This window comes from Peromyscus californicus, unplaced genomic scaffold, assembly GCF_007827085.1.
Source record: "Peromyscus californicus insignis strain IS unplaced genomic scaffold, ASM782708v3 Scaffold_18__1_contigs__length_77618521, whole genome shotgun sequence".
NCBI classification, from domain to species: domain Eukaryota; kingdom Metazoa; phylum Chordata; class Mammalia; order Rodentia; family Cricetidae; genus Peromyscus; species Peromyscus californicus.
In genome coordinates this window covers 20,080,396-20,106,600 of record NW_026294480.1, presented here as the reverse complement: position 1 = coordinate 20,106,600, position 26,205 = coordinate 20,080,396, and the positions used below count along the sequence as shown (strand labels likewise).

Below are 26,205 nucleotides of genomic sequence, written 5' to 3'. Positions count from 1 at the left end.
GTGATAACACCAGTTGACATGCCAATGTGAATGAAGAAAATCTCATGAGGCTTCACCTTTAGATGAAGAACTATAGGTAAAACCTGACCATTAGGCAATTACTTACCACCGAGAGAGGAAGTATTATCCTGTCCCAAGCGTAAGTACCCTAATTGGCTATTCAATATGAAATGGTCACTCTTAAAGTCATATATGTATAAAGAACACTAGGGAGACCCCTCAGGTTGTAACATATATATTGTAATATATGATTGTAATATGCGATATGTGATACACGCGCGAGCACGCATGCGTGTGTGTGTGTGTGTGTGTGTGTGTGTGTGTGTGTGTGTGTGTGTGCGTAACAATAAAAATTAATGAAAAGGAGCTATAAATTTGAGAGGGTGAAGCAACACATAGAAGAAGTTGGAGGGAAAAAAAGGAAAGAAAGTAATGATGTATGCCAGGTGGCGGTGGCACACACCTTTAATCCCAACACTAGGGAGGCAGAGCCAGGTGGGGCTCTGTGAAACCCTGTCTTGAAAAACCAAAAATAAAGTAAAGGATAAGTGTGCTGAAAGTGTAGCTCATTGGCACAGCACTAATGTCGCTTATTCAAAGTCTTGGAATTAATCCCTAGCACTTAGAGGGAGAAGAAGATTCTATATTAGTGGCTCCTTGATGTAAATCAACGTATTGATACAAAAATGAAATGCATTTGAATAAACAGCTTAAATTTTTGAAGGAATATTGGTGGTTGAAGCATCTTGCAAGACACCTTGTTACCCATAACGGATGAGTATGCAATATAAGTGGAAGGCAAGATTCTTTAAATAGCACAAGCATTCAGAAAGGAAATATTAGGGCTGGAGAGATGGCTCAGTGGTTAAGAGCACTGACTGATCTCCCAGAGGACTGGGGTTCAAATCCCAGCACCCATATGGCAGCACATGACTGTCTGTAACTCCAGTTCCAGGGACCTGACACCTTCACACAATGCACATGAAATAAATTTAAATAAATTATTAAAAAAAGAAAGGAAAGATTAATCATATTCTAGAACAAACACAAATTATCCCATCTCCACCCAAGAACTCAGAGGATCAGCTCTATCTAGCAGAAGAGGAGGTTAGTGCAGTTGTGTGTCTCTAGGGTTGACACATGACTCCACATTCTTCTAATATTTGCTGCTATCACTCATGCATATTCTTGACTGCCCAGTATGCAAGCCACACATTCTCAACAGACGGGACAAATTACTCATTACTGTACTTTCTGTGGCTTCAGTTAACCATGGTCAACCACAGTCTGAAAATCTAAAATGGGAAATCCCAAACATAAGTTTTACACTATTTACTGCATTGAGGAGCGTGATGATATGACACATTATCCCACTATGTCCCACCTGGCACGTGAATCATGACTGTGTTCAGGGTGAACACATTATGTAGGATTAGCCTTCTTGAAGTCCCTTTGATTGGCTTTCACAGGGTGACAATGCTTAAATCAAGCAACTGTCCAAAAACAACGCCAGTGTCACGCACTTACCTTCATCATTCAGCCAAGAATGAACCCGATCTGTCTCTGCATAGCATCCGTGAACAGATGAGATTGGACATGTTCATGGTGATATGTCCACAGAGGACCTTCGTCTCATCTGCCAGGCGTTTTATTACCTATCACCAGCATAAAATGAATGGCTAAAATAAAATAAAATATTTTGAGATAGAAAGAGTTAGAGAAACTGCATTCACATAACTCTTATTAGAGTGTATGTTTATAAATGTTTTATTGTTGAAATTATTAATTTTTACTGTGTTAATTTGTGCTGAGTAAATTTTTGCCATAGGCATACATATATAGAAAAAATAAACAAGCATATCTAGGAGCCAGTATTATTTACAGTTTCAAGCTTCCACTGAAGGTCTTGAATCACACCCCCACAAATAAATGGAGGCTGACTAAACCTAATGGTAGACAATACCTCTATCTGAGAGGTTTCCAGATGATTGTGTGAAAAACACATTTTTAAATAGAGAACAGAAAAATAACTAGGAAGCTGTGAACTTTAAAAATGACTCACTCTGTGCATGTAAAATGGAGACGAGGAAGACAGATGCTTTCTGGAAAGGAATGGAGGAAAGTGGGAAGGGGCAGTAATGTGTTAATAGGATTGAGTTTATTGTTTTAGGTTTAGCTTTAGCTCTGCTGCTTCCTGGAAGCCTGGCCATCAGAGAAGCGCTACCAGCTGCCACAGCAGACTCCTGAAGCAACTGTAGAATAGCAAATAGCTAGACTGGCCCTGAAAAAGTGCCAGAGAGAGAGGGAGAGGGAGAGGGAGAGGGAGAGGGAGAGGGAGAGAGAGAGAGAGAGAGAGAGAGAGAGAGAGAGAGAGAGAGAGAGAGAGAGAGAGCAGTCACTGTAATGTTCCTAGCTTGAAGGACATTAAATCATTAAAAATGATTTATTTTTCTTACTGTATGAAAGTTAAGTTTACATTACATGAGTCCAAATAATAATAACCTGGACCCAACTTCATAGCTGAGGAAGCATTTGGATCTCAGATCCCTGCTGTAAGCGGAGCCCCCAGAATACAAGGATAGTTAAGCAAGTTTCAAATCCAAGTTGCTCCAAACAGTGGGAGTAAAATGCACCCCCAGCTGGCATGGGTGACTGGGAACTGGCATCTGTGGCTTGTAATTCCACCCTTATGGTGTGAAGGAAAATGCACACACTATGGCAGTACTATTTTCAATTGATCATTGTCTCTTTTCAGTTGTTTCATTTAGAAACCTTGTAATTAACCTTCACCCAGAGGTTTCATTTGCTAAAATGGATAGCGTATTTTTGGCTGTGTTGTTTGAAGAGTAGAATGAGATCAATATAGTCAATAAGATTAAAATAGAATGAATTCAAATTGTTCAATGAAATTGGACACATTTGACATATGTTAGCATATTAAAGATGTGATTGAAGAAATAAATTAATTTCAATTTACAATAACAATGAAAGAGCAAACGAAATGAGAAACAAGCTGTTCAAGGGGAACAAAATCCCACAGAACTTTCTCTTTCCTCACTAAATTAAGGTGACAACTGTGCTGTGAGTTTCATCTGCTTGTGATCACTGTTAACACTACCTGTTATATGACATTGTTATATGTCACATTACTCTTCAATGTCATTTCTCCACAATGCTTATTTATAAAATGGAAGCACCTCTGGGCTTGCACATGTTTAGGATCTGTGGTATTGTATCTGTAAAGGGTTTGGGGTGCGATATCCTGAATGGTTCTAAACATAGTTATTTGTCCCTTACTCAGGGTGCTTTAGACATGAGGAATCAAGTGATGTAATGTACAACAACTAATGTAATGAAGCTAATAAACGTTGAGCCCAATTTGACTGCCTAGGTGATGGCAGGGAAGATATAACAGGCGGCTTAATGATGTCACCTATGAGTAAGACAAGATGAGTATTGATTCTTGATACAGACACACGTTTTCCCATCTTGCAGGTATGTCACCAAGGGCACATGGACAAATAATACCAAAATCAAACCAAAAGGGCACACACAAAGACCACACAAACGAACAATAACCAACAAACAAACAACACGGAGTCTGTTTTGTGTTTGCCTGATAAGTCTTGTCCCACAGCCTCCCCTCCAGTGTGGTTGGCACACCAGTGACATTACATTGTAGAAGACTGACTTTTCCCTTTGACATCAGGTATGAATTCCAAAGATCTTCTTGGTTGGGAATGAGACTCTGTGTCTATTTCCCCTTCTCAGTGCTGAGATTTTTGTCTGGCTTTAATTCGTTAAACCACTTACTTTAAAAAAAAAAAAAAACCCATAAGAGACAAAACTATGAAGGGAGTAAGGAAGAAAGGGAAGGAAGGAGAGAAGAAGGGAGGAAGAATAGGGAGGAAACGATAGAGTAAAAAGAAGGGAACGAGAAAGCAAATCCAAGACTTTACTCCTGTTTTCCCTACTATTAGAACGAGCTGATTTTGTGTTATTAATAGCCCCAAACAGCTTTCCCTAGCATCACTCCCATGTCACAATGTGTTGACACATTATGTATTTCCTAACACATTTGGAATGCTAGGTTTCCCTAGTGAATCGCAGTATCTCAGAGGATGAAAACAAAATCTGAACACTGTCAGAAGCCTCCAAATGTGTTCTAATTTCAACACTCAGTGGAATACCCAATTACCTTGAGATACCCATTGTATGACAAGAGATAAACCTTTTTTTTTTGTTGTTTTTCTGACAATTATTTATTTATTATTTAACTTTCTGCAACATTGCTGTGGTTTGTAAAACTCTCTTCTTCACTAGGTCATATACAGAGATTGCTTAGGGAAAGTAAGGTTTAGAAAATAGAGAAATTAAAAAGTGGAAGTCTGGTTATCTCATTAAGTGTTATACAATAATGTGTTACAATATCACTACTAACCTTTGGCATTTTCATTACCTTTCTGTGGCCACACACAGACAGACACTTAAGAAAAAAAGCAAGTATTAAGCATTCTTTGAAAGTCTTATTTTCAATAGTTAAGTTAATGTCAGTATATAGATTTTATTTTCTGTATTGTTAAGTGTTTGACTTATTTGTATTTCTTGGAGACAGAGCCTCACTATGTAGCTTTCACTGGTCTAACTCAGGCTATGAAAACCGCTGTGGCTGCAACCTCACATAGACCAGCCAGTCTCTGCCTCCCGAGTGCTGAGACTAAAGGTCTGCCCCATAATGCTAAGATGCGGATAATTTTATAATCACAGTTGTCAGGCAAATTTATGAACATAAAATTTAATATATTTTTCTCATTATTTCCTTTATTGTGTTTTCTGTAATAAAATAACATAATGTACCATAGAGGTGTTTTTTTTTTTTTAAGTCATGTAAAGAGCAGTTTTCCATTTTCTGCAGGAATGTATGTATCTGAGACTATCAGCAGATTCCTTACACTTGGGGTAGCACTAACTTCTGCCAGTTCTGGTTTTTCCCATATCTACATGCTTGGGACAAAACTTAATTTCTAAAGTTAGCACAAGAAATGACTAATTTAGTAACAAACATGATATTAACAACTGAAGAAAGCAGAACCATAACCATGGACCCTCCAGCTTCTAGACTTGTGAGAATCGCTGTGACCAGCTGCCCAGTCCACAGATCATTGTGGCCTGAGCTGCCTTGGACACTGGATATGTGTTAATATAAAACATATACCACAAGTAGTCAATACAATAGAACCAATCATAAACAGCAGCCATTATCATTCCCTTGCTCACTGTGCTTCTAAACTACATTAACCTATCTATTTCAGCATATTGATTTCTGTTGGCAAATTTGTACCACAGACTGGGTAATTTGTACAGAGCAGACATTTATTTACTAACTGTTGTGAAAGAGGGAAGCACCAGCTTAGTATTCAGATGGTTTTGGTGTTTTTGTAAGGGTCCAGGAAAGGCATGTGGCATAAGACCTTGAATGCTATTTCTCATGTGGTAGGAGAAAAAGCAAGAAATCACACCCATAAACTTTGTCTTATACCAACATCAATGCATTCATGATCAGAATGGTTTCCCAAAGCCCCAAATCTCAACACAGTTGTATAGGAAACGAAGTTCCCTGTGCGCCAATTTGGAGTGACATATTCAAACCACAGTCATTTCTAACAATTCCCTTCAGTCATATCACACAGCATTATCTTGGCTCTATGATTCCTGATTGTATAAGACACAATTGTACTCTTTTACTTGTACTGTTTTACTTTTGAGGAACTACGTAGCTATCACTGAAAGGTCATTTCACTTTTCCACATGAAGATTTAGAAACACGTGTGTCTACATGTCAAATGGTCAGTGACAACATCTCTTTATGTAATTATATATTATATTGATACCCCACCTGTGTATTAATTTTGATTATATTTCATAATGGAAAAATTTATTAAAGTGGTTAATTTAAATATATAGAAAATGCTAACTTATACCTATATTTTTCTATTTATACAGTGAAATTTTAACTTTTAATTTAATCATTTTACAGTAGAAAAAAACTAATCTTATTTAACTCTGTACATAGCAATTTACCTCATTTGATCAATTACTACTCTACTGAACTTTTTTTTTTTTTTTTTTTTGGTTTTTTGAGACAGGGTTTCTCTTTTTGCCTTTCCTGGAACTCACTTGGTAGTCCAGGCTGACCTTGAACTCACAGAGATCCGCCTGGCTCTGCCTCTCGAGTGCTGGGATTAAAGGCATGCGCCACCACCGCCCGGCCTACTAAACTTTTTTAAATAAAAAAAAAAATACATATGTCCTGTGAATATAGTTAAACATATACCAAAACCTCCTTTTTCCCCTGTTTTGGATTTAAAAAACATGAATTTTTAGACACAGTAATCAATTCACTATTTTACAGCATTATTGTTCACTTTAAGTCTTAATATTAAGAAACATCATTCCAATAAGCAAATCTATAGCTCTCAGAATAGCTAAAATTAGAGTTTGTAGAACAAAATATGAATGATATTAACAAAGGCAAAAAAGTTTTCTATGAAATGTCACAGAATCCAAGGTTCTTCCTGATATAAAGCTCAATACTTAACAGATTTTGAAAATGTTATTCATGTTTACTATGACAGAATTTAAATTGTATGACTAATTTCACTGGACTGTCATTGGATAATGATAATCCGCATGAACATCAACCAAAATGATGTCTTAACACTATATTTTGAATGTAGTTCCCAAATACACACACACACATACACACACACACACACACACACACACATACACACACACAGCATGCACCAATGTCCTCCTGGAAATTTGGAGGAAAATTCACTGAATTGAACTATAAGAGATTTTTCACATATCATATTATATAACAAAGGTTTCCAGTTTTCTTGACTGCAGTTGACAGACAATTGAGATCTTAAGAAAATGTCCATGTTTAATGTAAGTAAATACTTCCACTTAAATCAAAACATTACTGCAATATCTTACCAGCTGAGCAAGACTCGCTGAGAAGAAAATGGGAAAGCTTGTTATATAATATGGGAAAACCACTGCCCACGTGTCTGCGTTATTCTGAAAACACCAAAAGAGGTGAAACTGGAAGACAAGCTCTATGTTGTCTTCCTTGATGATCATGTGTGGAGGTACCCACCATCATCAAGTAACATCTTCAGTTTGCTTTTGGAGTGGCAGAAAGTAGATTTGGCTAAATCATTCCCAAAATTTCCAGACTCAGAGTAAAATCTGAAGAAAAAGACATGTAAAGGGAAAAATCATTTACATCTAGAATTAATCCCAGTCTCCTACTCTTACTAAAGAAAATAACGGATGTGCTTCAAGAGGAAAGAGTAAACAGTTTACACCAAGATAAATCAAACTATAAGACAAAATTAGAGTTTAATATACACACACACATATGTATGATTGTATGTATGTATGTATGTGAAGGTGATCTTAGTGAAGTCTCCAAATAATGAGGGAGACAGAGTCCCAGCTGGTTATCTCTTGTTACCAGTTGAAGCTTCCAGTACTGGGACTGGGCTACATCCAATGGACGTAATGGCCGAAGAGGTCTGATAGAAATCCCCAAACAATCTGAACAGTTGTCAAGGTATTAGGTTGCTCTTTGCAAATGGACAGGAAAACTCTGTTACTGACGAAAATGTCCATACAGCTCAGAGGACATGGAGAGGCAGAAGTGGTGCCTGCATAGAACTTCACCCCCATGTTGTAATGTTTTTCGTATGGGAAGATGCTCTACAGGCTATCAAAAAGAAACATGAACATGAATCCAGCTCCAACTGATGATCCACAATCTGCCTTGCCTGCAAATTACACTAGGGCAATGATGGCACAAAACTTACGGGAGTAACCAATCAATATCTGATTTGACTTGAGTCCTACCCCACAAAATGGAACTCACACTTGACACTGCTTGGGTAACTAAAACCCCGATACCAGACAGCCCAGAGACCTAGGGTTAAACCAAACACTACAAATATATTTAGAAAGGCAATGAAATATTCTGCTGTACTCATGGATCAGTGTTTTATTCAACCATCATCTGAGAAGCTTACCCTTGCAGCAGATGGGAACAAATAAAGAGAAATACACCCAAACATTATGCAGAGAGAGAGAGAGAGAGAGAGAGAGAGAGAGAGAGAGAGAGAGAGAGAGAGAATAAAAAACAGCTCTAAAAGGGATATCTCCATAAAACCCCTCCCCTTAGAGCTCAGGGGACCCCTCGGAAGAGGTGGAAAGAGTGTAAGTGTCAAATGGACTGGAGGACACCAGGAAAACAAGGCCCTCTAAATCAGCCAAGCAAGCTCATACGAACCCAGAGAGACTGAAGCAACATATATACTCTGCATATATACTGTAGCTTTCAGTTTTTTTTTTTTTTTCCTTATGGGACTCTTGCGTGCACGAACAAGCAGCTCTCTGATTCTAGTGCCTTCTCTTAGGACACCTTTCTTCCTGTTGGTTTTCCATGTCCAACTTCAGTGTGATGGTTTTTGTTTTATCGTACATTTTATCATGTTAAAAAAATAAAGTCTAAAAAAAAAAAAGAAAAGTAATTTGGGGGGAACAACTCTCAGGGATATTCTTATTTACTTTAAATTTTAAAATTTTGTCCTAACGGGAACCATTACTCATCCTTCCTTTCCCAGCGTTTTCAGGATGCTGAGCCCTACATGTCCTGAACCACAAAGTAATAGACCACTGGGTACCAGGAAGAAAATGTTAAGCCATTTTCTAAGCAGTTACCTGCACTCTCAGGACAAGAACTGACAACAGAGATTGCTGATGCCTTAGAAGGCATCGATCCTCATTTTTATGGCAAAGTATCCAGCAGAGTGTTCTTACAACTACTGTTGTACTTGGCATATGTCTTTTCATAATTTTTCTAGGATGTCAATGACTCCAAAGAAGAATTAATACCCTAAAATTTAAAATATCAGAATACAGTCGAAAGAATGACGCATGCTGAACAAGGCCTTGGGTAACCGTGAGATAGGCAAAGACAAAGGCCTTTTATCTAAGGTGCATTTTGTTTCCTGGATTGTTCTTGGATGTGACTCTGTGCCTCCTGTGACAAGCATTTACATTCAATTCATAAGACATGTTTATTCTTGTCGGATGTCAGAACATAGCTATAGAACCAAAGCTGGTCAGTGTGCCCTGAATCTGGGTATGACCTTCTGCCTGGCTTTCGTGCTTTCCCAGATATAATCTATAGAACATGCCAGGCACTTGTGTTTAAAGTGGTCAGTCCTGGGAAAATCCCGGGAAATGGCTGCTGTGTTAATATGTTGTATGTGCCTACTGGTATTTACTCACATGTTTTTCTGATCATTTTTTTTTTCTGAATTGAAACAACCTTCCATTGGTCATGCTTTCTTTGTTACTTTTGTGTACAGAAGCACAGTGAAACAGAAGTAAGTCTGTCTACACCAGTAGACTGTAGTCTATCTCATTCTTTCAGGTCCTTAGACTCCAGATCCAACAGACAAGATCTGCTCAGGTCAGCTAAAAATTGAGTACTCAGTAACTCACAGATAGATCCATGATCATGAGAAAGTCTAGAAATCGCAAGCAGACACACTGCAGCTTTTTCTGCCACCTTCCAGCACAGGATCCCATCTCCCCATATGCAGAACAATGAGGTTCTGAATAAAATACGTATAGAATTCAAAATCTGTCCAAGACTGTCGCATTTGAATAGTGTTATTATGAGATGAAACTGAGGCCATCTGTTATTTGAAGGCAGTGCCAAGTCAAATTGTCTTGTTTATGGGGGAAAATATCATTGATAGAAAAAAAGTTTAATCGCAAAGAAAATCAATGCTCATTTTGATTCGGCAAAACAGACATTTCACATGTCTACGGTATTGTCTTCAAATACATTAATAACTGGGACATATTTCAAAGTTTGAATCACTGTTTAGAGGAATTTGAAGACATTTATATGGGCATGAGTAACCAATTAAGAATAAACATGGTGGCGCATGCCTTTAATCCTAGCACTCGGGAGGCAGAGCCAGGCAGATCTCTGTGAGTTCGAGGCCAACCTGGGCTACCAAGTGAGTTCCAGGAAAGGCGCAAAGCTACACAGAGAAACCCTGTCTCGAAAAAAAAAAAAAAAAAGAATAAACAACATCCACGAAGTCAGAAGAACTTTATACAGGTTAACTTTGTTGAAGACAAAGGTTCTGACTCTTTTGTCATGAGGAGGGTACAAAACATTCTGTGAATGTAGCTCTTCTCCAAGAATTATAGCCAGTTCAGATTGTTGGACAAAGGGGACTAAAGGAATAAGTAAATTATGAAGTGATTATTTCAATGAATTTTGTCTCACACATTTATTATATCCCTTTTTTGCTTGGATACATACATATTTGGATGCTAAATTAAATTGAAAAAATGTTAAGGTGTAAGCAATTGTAAGATTATGTACTAGATTTATGATGAATTATAGTCAATGGCAGCATAAGACATTTAACGTAAAAAGAAAGAAGGATTTTTTTTTAAGTGTACACTATGTTCCGATACTTAAACTGCTGACAGAACCAAAAATATACCTGGGAACATCACTTAGTACAGCTGGCAAAAGGCAAAGGAAAAGCTATTTAAGTGGCAAACAGGAGAAGGTCACACACTCGTAATTACACACACATATGCTGGAAACCACCAGGGTGTCAAAGAGGAACATAAAGTCCAGTCAAGCCAACACAACAAAGAATTCATACACAGGCACATCTTCAGTGTGGATTATCAAGACAGGGTGGTTACCAGTTGCTGGTTTTATTTGGTCTGTCCTCACTAGCAGAGAAATAGAATGCAATAACTAGTTTTTTCCTTAATGTTACATTATCTGCAATGCATAAGGATCATAGTATATTTAAACCGCATATTATTAACTTAATCTGTCATAGAGAGATAGTCTTCATTCACTTAGTTATTTACGTAATAATTACACACACATACATATACACACAGGGAGGGAGGGAGGGAGAGAGAGAGAGAGAAACTGACTTTTTCAAGTGGGAAGACATGTTCTTCCCTAGAAAGCAATTGCATTCTAAAATGAGACAAGACAGGATAAGGAACAGAGACCAAGAAAACAGACTGCAAATTCACTCATCTGGGGTATTAAAAAATGGTATATTAGTAGCCATATCAAGAACATGAGAAGCTTTATGTATGGTCTCATATGCCTATTTGATTGTGAAATTCAGCATCTAATTATTTGTTTCATAAAAATATACTGTACAAAACAATTATTTCAAGTTGGTGGACATACATGTTTCAGCTTGCTTGAAGCAAGACTACAATGCTCTCCTGGGATCCATACTTGCATTTATAGTTCATCTTATACAAAAAAAATCTTATTTTTGCTCCTGTGGGAAAAAAAAAAAACGGAAAGATTACTAAGCCACTAGAAATTGCTTCAGATGGATGCCCAGCCCTTTTTGAGCACGACACAAGCATGCCTGTGACAGGATGAATTCTGAGGACAGTCATCCCCCGAATGCTTGTACTCGGGGCTGTGGATCATTTACTGCATCTGCAGAGGAAGATCTGGGACCAGTCTCCACCGAGAATATAGCTATTGTTACTGCACTACTTGGATACATTCAAGCTCCATTGGCAGTCTAGAAATATCCCAAGTGATAGGCTCATTGCATATTTATTTCTGGATTAAATGCATTATTAACTTAAGATCTTCTGATAAAGACCATTTAGTGAAAAACTTCAAGTTCTGTGCATCCTGGGACTTGCAATCTGTTCGGGATAAAAAGGATGGTTAGAGAATACAAGTAAAGCCACACTAGACAAAAATAAATCCAGTACACTATCATCTCCCTAGCATACAAAATGATCCCTCCATGGAAGACTGCTGATTGGCTTGAACTGTTTGGGGGGCACCCAGGCAGGGGGATTGGGATCTGTCCCTGGTCTATGGGCAGGCTTCTGGAACCCGGTGCCTGTGGTATGACACCTTGCACAGCCTCGCTGCAGTGGGAAGGGGCTTGGACCTACCTAGGCTCAGTGTGCTGGGCTTTGCTGACTCCCCATGGGAGACCTCGATTTGGGGGATGTGGGGGATGTGGGGTGGCTTGGGAAAGAGGGCTGGGGGTGGGAGGAGGGAGGAGGGGGAGTCTGTGGATAGCATGCGGAGTGAACAGAAAATTTCTTAATAAAGAAAAATGAAAAAAATCATATCTCCATAGTAATACAAATACATAAGAATAAATATCAGTCCATTTTGCATCTAGTTCAAAATCTCCTTTGAACATGCATAGAAGTGCTACTTCTAGAGCTATCTTACAAAATGGTTCAAAAATTCAAAATGACATTTCCTTCCTTGTTTGTTTTATATATATGAATCACAACCAACAGCCAAATCAAACTTCTAAATAATTGTCTAATCTATATTTATTTTTCTTCAAGACATTCACAGAAGTTCAAGTGTTCAGAGTCAGCACACTGGTGGACAATAATAGATTACCACCAACTCACCACTGATCACTAGCTATGAAAAAGCAATCTACCATTTAGGACAGAAATGACATCAACAGCACTTCTACATCATTCAATAGAGGCCGGAATTCTTTCTGCAATGGGAATATTGTCATAGCAGATTTTGTCCTGGATCTTCTAAGAATGATGATCCAGCCAAACAAGTCCCCATTTATTTTTATTCAAAGAGAAAAAAAGCAAAATATTTAAGTATTTGGATATTTTGTAAATGAGACAACTCCTGTTTCTGAAAACTAGAGCAATCACCTCAGTGCTTGTATCTTAAAATGCTAGTGATGTTGGAAGCCTGAGCATAATTGATGGGGTAACTATATTGTAAGAGGAATTCAGATTCTGGAACTGAATGATATAAGTGAAGTTAGTATTCATATTTTTCTGTCCAGTGCTTGAAGAACCATACTATATTTCCCTGATCATTTTTACATTCCTAATAATTAAATTTAAGTTCACATATATATATAGTTTAAGGGGAGAAGACATGTTTATTTGCAGTTGCATTTTTTATCCCCGAGAAAAATATAATACCCATAATAGGTGACTCATATACTGACTGAACAAGTATATCTAAGTGTGTTGTATTCCTTTGAGTCATGAGATAAAGTGTGGCATTTGAATAAATGCAAATTTTCCCCCACTGACTTCCATATGTTTTCAGTTCTTCTCTGTGTACCTGAAAATTGGGAAATTTGGAAGAATGCTAGAGGAAACATAAGATAACATCATCATTTTTCTAAGCTTCAATGTCTAGAAGGCCTGGGAATTCTTTGAATTATGGTTGAGAAAAAGATATCCAACTCAAATATATGATTAGCAAACAAAGATTTGGTTTAGAAAAGTTGGCAAGGGTTAGGTGTATATCTTAGTGGTAAAGAGTTTGCCTAGCAAACACCAATTAAAAAATATTTTGGTATAACGATACATGTTCAGCTATGGCTGAATATGTGTTCCACTTGTTTCCTCTGGGATGTGAGCCAAGTTTTATTTTCACTTTTGTTTTCTTTCTCGTGCCTGCATTTTCCTGCTGACATTATTCTCAGGAAGACATCTGCACAGGAACTCGTGATGCCCAATAGCATCTCCAAATGCACATGCCATTCCAGCTTGCGTTTCCAGAGGAAAAGAAAGTATGCAGCCTGATAGATCACTCCAGTAGTAGCTCCAATGGGACACAAGATCATGTAAATTTAACTTAACTGCACATTCCTGATGAAAGTCTTCCTAAGCCTGACCGTCCCCATAATCAAGAATAAAGATGAAAAGTACAAGTAAGGGTAGCCCTATTCATGAGCTAGGTTGACAGTGAACAGTGTCCAACACTTGTAGCCTGCGAGCACTCTCCTCTCATGTCACAGTGCATAACCTTATCTATCACATCCCTCATTCTGGGTGTTCCATAGGGATTTGCTTTCTCCCCCCTCAAACTAGTCAGAATGCATTCATCCCTGAAAGCATGTATCCATGTCACTCCCTCTTTCTAGACTAGTTTTCCTTCTTCCTTATGCTTCTAGACTACTTTACACTCATCTGGTAGCCCCAAGTTTTCCAAGATTAGGAAAGACTCATTGTTCTCTGCTCGAAAATATGTATGCTTCTTCTCCAAACCTGTTATTAAGAAAATCACGTTTGTTTGAAGAAGTTTCTGAGTTTTTCTCGCGTTACCTACATGACAAACTTCCAGACTGTAATCTTTAGTGTTGTTCTAGGGTGCAGCATACTGCATCTGGTTCAAGCTAGGCACTAAAAATGATTATGTTCACTAATGATTCATGCAAGATTAATGGGTTAGGTAAATAAGTAATAATCAACGCTCCAAGTGGGAGGACAACCTTGTAGTTAAGAGCCAGATAGTAAATATTTTAGACTATGAAAAAAGCGCAGAGGTTTTTGTGGCATATTCTTAGTTTCAGTTTATATTTGGTTGGTTAGCTTGCTGTGTTTTTGTCTGTGAGATTGTCAGTCTGGTTTCCTTTTTATGGTTGTTTAGATCACAAGCTCTGTTTACCCTGTGAGTCGCAGTTGCTGACCTCTGCAGTGATCTCATAGTAGATGCCATGATTTCTGTGCTTATACAGTATAAAAAGATGGCCACTCCATCTCATTTGCCTTATGCTTTGCTGTAGAATCTAAGGACCTAACTTAAGCATTTCTATTCTCAGCACTGGTTCTGTAACCATGTTATTGTGTTCCTTTCTCAAATCTGTTTGGTACTAACTTTTTCTCTCTGTAAAATGCCTGTACGTGTCTCCTAATCTCCTGCTGTCTGTGCCACACTGTGCCTTTTCCATTTTTCAGCCAACTGCACCTGCTGCCCTGGCTTCTTATTACAGTTTTGAATTTGTATGCTGCATCATCACCCCTTCTGCTTTCTGCTGTGTATGGTGCAATATTTCAATAGAAGAAGAAATTTATTTAAAATAAACTGAGTAAAACAGACATTCGTAGATTCTGACACCAGGGAAACAGCACGCCATCTGCCCTCCATGAGAAACTCCTTGCCGGAGGGGCATAACAGAAAAGCCCAGGTAAGCTCTTATGAATGTGGAAAATGTGCTGCAAACTACAAATCGTAGCTGTCACTCCAGACCTGCTGTCCCTTTGCTGCCCTCGCTTTTGGAGTTCATCTGTAAGCTTTTTCCTTTGACATCTCTTCCCTGGATTGCAACACCCACTCTTCTCCTGCCTGGGAAACAGAACACCTGGCCGACCCATTGTGTCCTTGTGCTGTTAGCTCTTTCAGTGTCAAGTGCAGGATTGTTTTAAAGGGAAAAGTGTGTATTTCAAGCACTGCTATTTTATAAGGGGACAGTAAAGAAAACTCCCAAATATTTGCACACTAAGCACCTTAATTCTCATCCTTGTGAAACACACCTTACAAAAACCAGTCAGGATGCAGACTGAAAAGCTTCCAAGAAAGGAAATAAGAGGTGTCTATCATGACTAATTAAAAAAAATTCAAACTACAGCAAAATACTAATTTCACCAAATTTAATACTGTCAATTAAAATTACAATATGTATGTGTCATTCGGCAAACATGGCAATTAATTATATAAAGGTAAATATTAGCTAATGCAAAATACAGAGATCTAAATTTGATGGGTTTTCATAAATGCATGCTCTTTTATTTTTCATTTAATTCATTTTTATTAAGAAATTTTTATGAATCACACATACCAACCACAGATCCCCCCCATTCCTCCTCCCGCTCCTCACCAGCCTTCCCTGCCAGCCTACACCCCCAGCCCCTCCTCTGAAAAGATATAGCCTCCCATAGGGAGTCAGGAAAGCCTGGCACATTTACCTGAGGCAGGTCCAAGCCCCTCCTCCTGCATCAAGGCTGTACAAGATGTCCCACCATAGGCAATGGGTTCCAAAAAGCCAGATCATGCATCAGGGATAGATCCTACTCTCACTGTCAGGGGCCCCTTAAACAGACCAAGCTACACAACTGTCTTACCCATGCAGAGGGCCCAGTTCAGTCCCATGCAGGCTCCACAGCTTTTGGTCCAAAGTTCATGAGTTCCCACTGGCTTACTTGGTCTGTGCCTGTAAGTTTTCCCATCATGGTCTCCATGCCTCTTGCTCATAGATTCCCGCTTCCTTCTCTTCAACTTTACTTCCAGAACTCAACCTGATGCTTGCATGATCTTTTAATAAAACTCTTAAAAAGTCAAGAAATAGATCCACTTGAAGAATTTTACCTATGTGTACTTCGTCTATATTCTCATCTACTTTTAAAGTAAATATTGTCATTATTTCTATGAAATTAGTTTTTTTAAATCTTGAATTTCATATGAATAAAATCATGCACTAAACTAACCTTTGATTCTGTATCCCAGAAATGGAAGAGATCTACATGAACAGCCTGGACAAAAGTAGGGGTAATGAAGGGCGAGGATCGAGGGAAAGAGAGCTTGGGGGAGTGGGAGCTCCCAGCTGGATCAACAACAGAGAGGGAGAACAAGGAATAGGAGACCATGGTAAATGAAGACCACATGAGAATAGGAAGAAGCAAAGTGCTAGAGAGGCCCACAGAAATCCACAAAGATACCCCCACAACAGACTGCTGGCAATGGTCGAGAGACAGCCCAAACTGACCTACTCTGGTGATGGGATGGCCAAACACCCTAAATGTCGTGCTAGAAACCTCATCCAAAGATTGAGGGATCTGGATGCAGAGATCCATGGCTAGGCCCCAGGTAGAGCTCTGGTAGTCCAATTAGTGAGAAAGAGGAGGGTTTATATGAGGAAGAATTGTTGAGACCAAGGTTGAATAAAGCACAGGGACAAATAGCCAAACGAATGGAAACACATGAACTATGAACCAATGGCTGAGGGGTCCCCAACTGGATCAGGCCCTCTGAATGGGCGAGATTGGCTTGATCTGTTTGGGAAGCATCCAGGCAGTGGGACCAAGTCATGTGCTCATTGCATGAGTTGGCTGTTTGAAACCTGGGGCCTTTGCAGGGTCGCTTGGCTCGGCCTGGCAGGAGGGGACTGGACCTGCCTGGACTGAGTCTACCAGGTTGATCTCAGTCCTCGGGGGAGGCTTTGCCCTGGAGGAGGTGGGAATAGGGGGTGGGCTGGGGGGAAGGTGAGGGGGGCGTGATGGGGAAGAACAAGGGAATCCGTGGCTGATATGTAGAACTGAACTGTATTGCAAAATAAAAAAAAAAAAAAAAAAAACCAACATTCTGATATCTCATCCCTTTACACTGTGAAAGATTCTTCTATGGGAAATAATACCTGGTTGATCACTCATGTCTGCGTTGGTTGAGTTTAGATTCTCTTGGTTTGTGTATTGTTTTCACAGTTTATATTTATTGATGTGCATGTGTGTCTGCCATGTATGTTTGGGTACATGCAAAGGCCAGAATGTGGTTTTGGATCCCTTGGAGCTGAAGGTAAAGGAGGTTGTGAGGACCCAATAGCAGGTACTCTGCAAGACTAATACTTGCCCTTAATACAGGGCTGTCTTTTCTGTATTTTTAATAATGTCATTATTTACATGCATAAACACATTTTTTTAAACTTCTCTTGGTTAAATTCTTAGGTGTATGCTTACTTTTGTAAAAGGTAAAGGTAAGCTTGCATTAATAAATTGTCCATACTGCTGTAAATAATTTCTTACCCATACTGGCCTAATGAACCCTGACTAAACTAAATGAGTCATTGAAGAAAATAAATAAACAAAATAATGCATGAATATAGAGAGGGAGAGTCTGAGAAGATGAATGGTATCTTGGAGGGAGAGAGAGGGAGGCAAGAGAGGGGAATGGGGGAAATTAGCAAAATGTGTTATATACATTTATGGTGTCATAATGAAATACCTTGTAACATATGAACAATAAATGCCGATGTAAATGAAGACAGGCTTACATTTAACTTTGCAAAATGATTTAACACTTTTAAAAGTACTTCTGGAACCTCACATTTTGTTTACCAATTTATTTGAGATTCAATAACCCCAATCCTCCAAAATTTTTGGTGTTTCTTGAAGTTTCAATGTTGCTCTTTTATTGGTGTGTGATAACTTCATTATCTGATATCTAATTAATTCTTGCACACATTCGATTGCTTGTTGGCCTTTCATCTCATTTTTGCAGACATGCTTCTTCACTAACCACCTTCATTGTTTTTACTATTATTATTGGCTTAGATAAAATATTTACATATCCAGAATACACATATATGGCATAAAAATACATGCTTTGTTTATGATTTAACTTAACATTGTGATTTTAAGAACCTTACAAAATTTAAAAAAAAAAGATTTTTCATATTACCTATATCATTTTTTTTTTTTTGGTTTTTTGAGACAGGGTTTCTTTGTGCAACTTTGTGTCTTTCCTGGAACTCACTGGGTAGCCCAGGCTGGCCTTGAATCCTATATCATTTTTGACATAGAAAGTTTGAAAGATGGTATAAGCATTTCCAATAAATTTTATTCTTTGTTATTAGTATATTACATCATTATTGATTACCTATTACAATTAATTAGACAAAAGATTATTATGACCTCATCCTTTTGTTTAGGCTTCTGTAGGACACACCTAACATTCCTATTTGCCCCAGGTATCCATTTGTGATTCCATATTGCCTTAATAGTTATATCTTAAGATTCTCTTAGTTGAGATAGATTTTACCTGATTTTTCTTTTTGGCTCTGCCTGATTTTGATCAACATTGGTGACGATTGTGCAGAATGTCTCCCTAATGAGTTCTGGTTAATATTTTCTCATGATTAAACTGAACATAGTTACACTGGCCAGGAAGTCTATTGAGACAATGTTCTACATTTATTACATCAAGGAGTGAATACTACTGACTTGACTTATTACTGTTGAATTTTTCTTTAAAGGCTGAGGCAAGGACTATGTATCTACTTCCATTTAAAATTGCTCGCATGCGTCTCTTCTGATTCATTCACTCCACAATTTCATGTTTGTTGTTTGGAAGATAGTCACTATTCAGAGCCTACATTTAAGAAATGGGGCTTAATCACCACCATGAAGAATATTCGTAAGTAATTTGGCAGTGAAGGTATATCTCTTCTCCCTCTTTATTTATTGACTCAATAGTCTATTGATATTATAGTGGACTCGTGGAGTTATATGGCATATTTTGAGTTATAACATGATACCATTACATATTTTTACTTGCTTGGGATTTTTATGTCTGGGTATTGGGAATTCTTGCAGATGGTACCATGTGTTCCTAAAACATATGTGTATGTGAATCATTTATTTAAGAATAGGCTTTATTTCTTGGAAAAGTTTTAGATTTGCAAAAGTTTGTTCAAAACATAGAAAAGTCCCATATTTTTTAATTATTTACACAGTCTGCCCTTTAATGGATGTTTTGCTATAGTGTTACCTATTTGTTACATTTGATGAGCTCAAAATGAATGCATTGTTATTAATTAGGCCCGTAACTAGCATTAGGATTTATTTGTAGCATTGAATTATGTGACTTTTGAGAAATACATGTGAGGTAGCTACCATCACATTGCTATTTGCAGTAGGATTCATTGTTTTAAATACTTCCTTGGCTCCATCTGTATGTATCTAACTCAACCATGAGTTTTTGGAAACCTCCATTTACTCTCCTGTCTTTATAGCTTTTTCTTTCCCGGAATGTCATATATACGGAAAATGGAATTTTACCTCTTCAGACTTTTCCAAACATTTAGCCATAAGCAATTACTTATCCTCTGTTATCCTACTTTGCTTAAACATCAGTATGACAGGATATAGAATCACCTAAGTCATAAAGCTTTGGGCACTCCGTGAGGGAATTTATAGATAGATTTACCTGAGGTAAGAAACCCCCTGTGAATATATCTTCTCCACCCCATGGGGCTGTGATCTGGCTTGAATAAGAAAGAGAAAGCAAACATCTCAGTGCATTCCTCTCCTGCTTCACAGCTAGGGATTCAGTAACAGCTTCACATTCCTACTTCTGTGCCCTTCCTACTGTGATGAGCTATACCTTCAAAAGGTAAGTCAAAGTCGACCCCTCCTTACTTTTAGTTGGGCATTTTGTCAGAGTCACAAGAAAGGCATAATACTTAGAAAACATTGACACTCAAGTGTATGGGTATATCAAAGTTCGATTATTCATAAACCTATTGAAAGATACTTGAGTTACTTCCAACTTTTTGCCAATTATAATTTCCACTTAAGATTTTATGATTATCATATATGATTTTATAAGCCATTGTGTCAGCACAGATTTTTTAATCATGCGAATAAACATAAAGAACAATATGATATATTCACTTGTGTACCACTTTGTAACCAACTATAATTTTTTTTTAGAGTAATTGTATTGTTTTTTCATTCCAACTAGCACTGAGTAAAAAGTGATGCTTTTTCTGCATCTTTCTTGGCTTGTTATCATGTGGTTTGGATTTTATCCATTATAACATATTTGTATAGCATTTACACATGCTTTAATTGTCAGGCCTGTAACATCAGGATAGTGAGTATATTTTAATGTACATATATATTTCACTCCATTTTCCAACATGCATAATCACTTCCATACATATACATGAATATGCCTATATGTAATATACGTAGACATTTCTAGCACATTAAGGTTATGCTTTGGGTTGATTTTACTTAGTTCCTATCTCACTCCCCAAAGAAGGCATTTTCAAAGAAGCTTCATTTCATTGGAAAATATTAGAAAGTGAAACCTTTGTGTTAAGCATGCCAGCAGAGTATTGTCACTTCTCAGCCATCTTTTCTGGCAAAACTGACATATGTGGATCCATATCATAATCCATTTTCTTCTGTCATGACTATACTAGTGATTTAAAAACATGTATATTCACTAGAAGTTGATTTTCCCTTTAGCTGAAGATAACTCATAACTTGTGTATGAGCAAGATAATACCAAAAAAATCACAATAGAAAGATCCCTCTTTCAAAAGAATCTACTCTGGCAAATGCTAGCCCATACCCATGAAAACAATGTTAAACACAGTAATCAGCGTGGAATCCTCATTGTCTAATTGTCTAAAGCCATATCTGTCAACACTCTTACAGTGGTTACTTTTTGAGGGAATATTTGAAACACAGAAATAAATTTACATACAAATACTTCTGTATACCACCTCTTATATTTTTATTTATATAAGCAGGAGTTATCAGAGATCCCTTCAACACAAATTCATAATTCATCAACAATCACTTGTTCCCATCTCATCTATGAAAAACTCGAATTCCATGCTCTGTCCACACTATTCCTGTTTAGTTATAGTATGCATGCAGAGTAGTTACAAACTCAATGTCCCTTATCTCTATAAGAAACAACTTCAGACACAGGCCATGCTTGCCAGAAAACCAGGTAGGTTGTCCACAGACCTCCAGAAATCAGCATCTACATCCTTACATCCCAAACCTAGGTGCCAAGAAACCAGCATAACAGTGCAATTAACAACAGCCAGGGTAATATGACTCCATTAGAACCTATCTCCTACCACAGAAGGCCCTGAATACTCCAACAGTGCTGAGGCAAATCCCTCCACTCAGAGAACAAGGAATCCTGGAAAGGAAGAGGCAGAAAGATTGTAAGAGTGAGAGGGGATGGAGGACACCAAGAGAACAAAGCCCTTTTAATCAATTATGTAAGGTGCATATGAGCTCACAGAGACTAAAGCAGTAAGCAAAGAGCCTACATGGGTCTGCACCAGGTCCTCTGCATATGTTTTATAGTTATTAGCTTAGTATTTTTATGAGATTTCTGATTGTGAGAATGAGTGTGTCTCTGATTCCTGTGCCTACTCTTGGGACTCTTTTTCTCCTGTTGGGTTGTCATGTCCAACTTCAATGTAACAGCTTTTGCTTCATCTTATTATATTTTATCTTGTCATGTTTGGTTGTTATCTCTTAGAAGCCTGTCATTTCCTAATGAAAGACAGAGTGGGAGCAGATCCAGAGGGGAGGGAAGGTATGGAGGAAATGGTAGGAGTAGAGGGAGGGGACATTACAATCAGCATATAATGTATGAGAAAAGAACCCATTTTCAATAAAAGAAAGAGAGGTTATAAAAATAAAACTATGCACATTGGACTTGGTGCTTTGGGTGGGGTGACTATGTGCACATGGATTAAAGATAAAAGTCAACTTCTTAGAGTATGTCTATACCTGACTAATAACAAACTGATCGTTTTTGACATCTAGAATACTAGATTTCACAACAAACCTAGCTGCCACGGAATATTTAAAATCAATAGAAAATTTCCAGGTGAAAAACATTAATTTATTATACTCATTTCCTTTATTTTCATGTGAAGCATTTCCCCTCCTTTAGTTTGTAAGATCTTTAGCAAAACCTTCATTTTTAGTCTAAATCAGCCTCTGCCATACTATGAGTTCAAGCCCAAATCAAACAAATATGGGTCAGCATTTCACAATGTTGCTTAAACCCAAATATTATTTAAATAAAGACTTTCAAAATATTAAATTTTACATTGGAAATATACATATAAATTTGATTTTGAAAGACATCATTTTTTGCAAGTCAGAGAAAATAGAAAACCAAGTGAAGGATAAGAAGTTATAATTACATTTACTGGTTGATTACTTTCAGTTTAATAATTTAGAATTCACATTATGATAATTTCTATTTCTATTTTTTTACCTTTCAATTCTTAAGATTCTCAACCAATTTATTAGTTGTCCTAACCAGCTTAAATTCAAATGTATATATTCTATTGAAACAATATTTTTGCATATTTAAATATATAAAGTTTGTAAATTAAGTGTGCTGTGTTTTTAATGGGTCTCTTTTTCTGTTCACCATGAAAAATAGGACTTAGAATATGTTTAGGGCAATTCAAAATAAATACAAATAAAAACAGTAAATAACATGAAGCAACTCTGTCAGCTAGAGTAAAAAACTTCTGAAGAGTTACTTTGTCTTTAATGTTGCAGACTCACTCCAAATTCACTTTAATCAAGTTTCATCCCCCAATTTCAATCAATGATTTTTTTAACTTATTAGTAATGACATTAAATTGTATGGTAATGTTTGCCATCCCCTTCTTAAATAGTAAAGCCTATTAATGGACTTTGAAGTTTGAATTTCTAAGTACTGATTGCTCATGATGGAGCATTGTGTGGTTTTAACAACCACAAAGCATCATACTCATCATTGCAATTTCACATATTTTTGTCCAAAACTCCCTATGCTTTACTGTTCCACCTGCATTCCCTCAAAATCTACTCCACTCTTAGCAGCAACTAAGTTTCATTTCAAACAGCATGGTGTCATTCAAAGGTAGTGTAGGTACTTCCTACCAGAATGTTCCCAAGTTCTTTCTCCTATACCTACTCACCCAGCTGTCAATTACTTCAGTTATACACATGATGTGATCACTGTTACTTTATTATATTTAAATACATATGTATATGTTCACCTATGTATATAGTATTTTAATTAAGAATCAACAATTTTTTGTATTTATTTATTTATTTATTTATTGTATTTTGCAATACAATTCAGTTCTACATATCAGCCACAGATTCCCTTGTTCTCCCCCATCTCGCCCCCCTCCCCTTCCCCCCAGGGAACCCCCCATTCCCACCTCCTCCAGGGCAAAGCCTCCCCCGAGGACTGAGATCAACCTGGTAGACTCAGTCCAGGCAGGTCCAGACGAATGAAGAATCAACAAAATTTTATTCCTGCTATCCTTTCTTTGACAGCTTTCTTTTCCATATGAAAGTTTGATATTTTTAATTTCTTTACTCTTTCTCTGAATAACATTTCTTTAAAATCTATCTTGTGCAGTAAGTCAGCTCTTTGTTAACTACTTTACTTTATATTTTTCTGAGAAAATCTATGTCTGTTGTTTGTTCTGTGACCCCTGAGACACTTCTGAAATTCTTTCGGTTTCCTCGCTGTTTTTCCAGATGTGAATATGATGGATATACATACAGTAATATTTATTCACTTGCTGTTTTCCAAAATTCATAAATTTATACCTTGTTCTCTTCATTTTGAGAAGATGCTGGCCATTATTTCTTTAAATATTTGAGTAGATTGTTTCTTCACGTTTGAGGAAAAATAGTTATCTGTACATACAAAGGTTTTCTAAAAGACTTGGATCATTGGTCTGTGTGTTCATGTAACTATAGTGCCATTTAGGCAATTAAAACTTTGTAAATACTTTTGCTTATTTTGCTAGAGGTCACTGTAGTTCCACTAAAATTTTAAAAGCACCTTTTCTAGTTTTGCAAAGAAAGTTATCAGGAATCCTAATAGACACCTATTTTTTCTGAAACATTAGGTGTTTTTTAGGAGGATGGATATTTTTTAATGTTGATTCTTTCAATACTTGCATACCACATACGCTTCTATTTTGGGATTCTTCTTTTTTAATCCCTTCATCAACTATTTGTTATTTTTGTTTAAGTAATCAGTAACAAATGTACTCCTATGTAGTGTACTTCATTTATATAATAATTATAAATATAGTTACTTTCTTAATTGTTAGTTCAGAAAATTAAGTATTAACTTAATACTAAAGATTCTGGCTGGTATAGTTGATTTTATATACTATAAATATGCTGACAAAATGTATTAGTTCTAGTACTTTATATTGGCTTGCAATCAGCAAAAGCATTTATTAAAAAACTGCCAACATATTGGGGTGGAAAATGCCAACCCCCAGAGAAGGTTGCAAGCTCCTTTTTTTTTTTTTTTTTTTTTTTGGTTTTTCGAGACAGGGTTTCTCTGTGTAGCTTTGCGCCTTTTCCTGGAACTCACTTGGTAGTCCAGGCTGGCCTCGAACTCACAGAGATCCGCCTGGCTCTGCCTCCCGAGTGCTGGGATTAAAGGCATTCGCCACCACCGCCCGGCTGCAAGCTCCTTTTAAGAAGAGTTAGAGAATTCCAAGGAGGAGGGATTAGCTGGGGCTGATTAGTGGAGAAAATACTAGTCTGAGGCTGATTGGTGGGAGGCTCTAGTGGCTAGGGACATTCCAGCAGCAGGGTAGGGAAAGCTATCTTTAGTTAGCAGAAGGCTGGGGTGGAGACCCTTGTTGAGCCTTCAGAAGGCTGTGGGGCGCCTGCTGATTGGTTGCCCCTGAGTTGTGGTCTTCCTGAGAACTGCTTACTCAGCTCCAGCCAGTTCCAGTAAAGGGAAACTAAAGCCTGGTGCCTAGCTATGAGAAACCTGCTATGGCCCTTGTATGGCATCCACCCTCTCAAGTAACAAGAAAGTAACTCATCAGGCCTAAAGAGATGCTGTGGAAAAGTCTGTTGTCAGGTGGATATGACATCACTTTGTAGTGTGACTTCTCTTTCTGCCTTGAGAATTTTCTCTAAATCTTTATCCTTTGACAGTTTGATTATCTTTTGTGTTGGTACAGACTTTTTGATCAAATCTGACTAAGAAGCATATATTTCTGGGGTGCATATCTGTCCATGGTGTTGGGATTTCAGTTATTCTCCAAAGAAGCCTGCTGCCACTCTGGCATTCTCGGATCCTTTTAGAATCCCCATCCTTGACTATCTGTTATTTAAGTAATATTGGAAAAGCCCCATAAGCCTCCTTCATCCCATCCTATTCTAGTTTCCAATTCGGTATACTTGCATGGCTTGCTTCTCTGCCAATTCTCTCTTTGTTTTAATTTATTCAATTATTAATGCTTGCTATATTGTCTTTACTTATGCTCAATATTTTCTTAAACTTCAAGATTTATGTTTTTTTTCAGTTGATTTAATTTCTATTGGAATGTGTGTGTGTGAGAGTGTGTGTGTGTGTGTGTGTGTGTGTTATGTTGTAACTCTTATTTGCCGTAAACAGTAAACAGGTTGAAATCAATATTAAGCAAAACAAATATCCCATAAATATTGGAAGCCACATGTAGATATAGGTTGATAATATCTTTTGTAGTTTTGAGTTCTATTCTGAATTAGGTGGATTCAATACAGTGAGTTCTTCCCTTGTAAAATTCTGCTAAAGATTTCTGTAAAAAAAAAAACACATTCCTTTTTCCATACCATATCCTCTGTTCTATTCAATAAATATAGAGTGAAAACCTTTCTCAGAGAAGAAAGTAAGAGGGAAAGACATCAATTATATCGAACAGACAGATCACAGCTCACAAACTAACAGACAGACAGAAGACAGGA

The 26,205-nt window shown here is 37.5% G+C and overlaps 1 long non-coding RNA gene across 1 annotated transcript in view; it reads right to left on the bottom strand.

Annotated features, from left to right (window-relative positions):
- The window catches only part of LOC128113409 (uncharacterized), a 115,204-nt gene that overhangs the window by 55,331 nt on the left and 33,668 nt on the right, over positions 1 to 26,205 (bottom strand). Inside the window, exon 2 of the long non-coding RNA XR_008219442.1 lies at positions 1,528 to 1,679. This is a non-coding gene — a long non-coding RNA (uncharacterized LOC128113409). The remainder of the gene's footprint in view (positions 1 to 1,527; positions 1,680 to 26,205) is intronic.